Source organism: Crocuta crocuta, unplaced genomic scaffold (genome assembly GCF_008692635.1).
Source record: "Crocuta crocuta isolate KB4526 unplaced genomic scaffold, BGI_CrCroc_1.0 scaffold228, whole genome shotgun sequence".
NCBI lineage: Eukaryota > Metazoa > Chordata > Mammalia > Carnivora > Hyaenidae > Crocuta > Crocuta crocuta.
In genome coordinates, this window is record NW_027532820.1 from 2,781,768 (window position 1) to 2,783,101 (window position 1,334).

Sequence of the window (1,334 nt, forward strand, 5' to 3'; positions counted from 1 at the left end):
TTTTAAAATGTGGTCATATGTATGATTTGTACGACTCGTAATATTAAAACAGTAGGCTTTGTATATAGCTTTTAAAAGAAAGTATACAGGTGGAGGTGTGCTTGGGAATTTTTTAATGGAGTGTGTCACCTGTGAGTTTGGAGGCCACTGCCTGGGCCGTGTGTCCAGCCGGGTCAGGTGCACTAGCACCTGGAGGCTGGCAAACCTGTGTATAGATCCCCCGTCTGCATCCTACGAACAGATGGTGCTTGCGGATTCCTTAACCTAGCTTTAGTTTCTTCATCTGCAGAATGGGTTGTTGGGGAAGTTAAGTGATATAAATGCCTGGAAGGCGCTTAGCACAAAACTTGGCCTATAGTAGGCAGTCACTAAATAGTAGCTACCACTGATGTTAATAAATGGATTTTGTTACTTTCCATTCCATCTCAGGGAAATTGGTCAGCACTGCGACCACAAGTTACACAAGAAACGCAACTGGATAAACAATGATTCTGTACTAACAGACTTAAAAACAGTGAGATCATGTAGAAGGAAGTGGGAAAATTTACTTTTATTTCCTCCCACTTGGTGTGAACATGTTGATAAATAAAATCCAAGGGAGTGTCCTACTGTGGTTTTCCTATACCGGTTGGCAGGGCGACCTGGGGTCGTTGACCTGTCCTCCTCGGCTGCTCTCCCCAGGCTGCCCCAGTGGAGATGCACGCATGTCAGGGGTCCTCAGCCGCGTAGTGTCACCTGCAGGGGCATTTGTCCTTGTCCTTGTTAGATCCACGGGGACATTACAGACAGGGCATGGGGTCAGGGGATCCAAGCACCTGGGGGCCTCTAGATGCCCCTGCATAAGACTGCTGTAAGCCCTTTATTTTTTTTTTTTTAAAGTTAAAGTTCTGTTTTAGAATATCTTTGGCTGTGAGGACTTCTCTTCCTGTCCCCTATAGCCAAGCGAAAGAAGCAGCGATTGTATCCTGACAGTAGAGCAGTTTAAAATTCTCAGGGAGAAAAAAAAATCTCACTGAGGATGCCCTGTGTTCTTTTTTTAAATAGTGTCAGTAATCAAGACTCTTTTTCTCCTAGAGGCCACTGATTCCTCTGGAGAAATCAACCAAGGGTTATATATGAGCAGAAAAAAATTTTTTTAAAGAACAAATTATTACCAGTGTTTAAAAGCAGGGAATAATAAACCTCACTCAGTAAATGTAACAATGAATATAATATATTCTTAACGCTAAAGCAGCTGAGGAAAGGGAGAAGATGGGAGGCAGATGAAAACACAAGGATTGGGGAGAAGGTAGCAAAGGAGAGGGAGAGATGGGGGAGGGGCGGTGGGGGAGGGA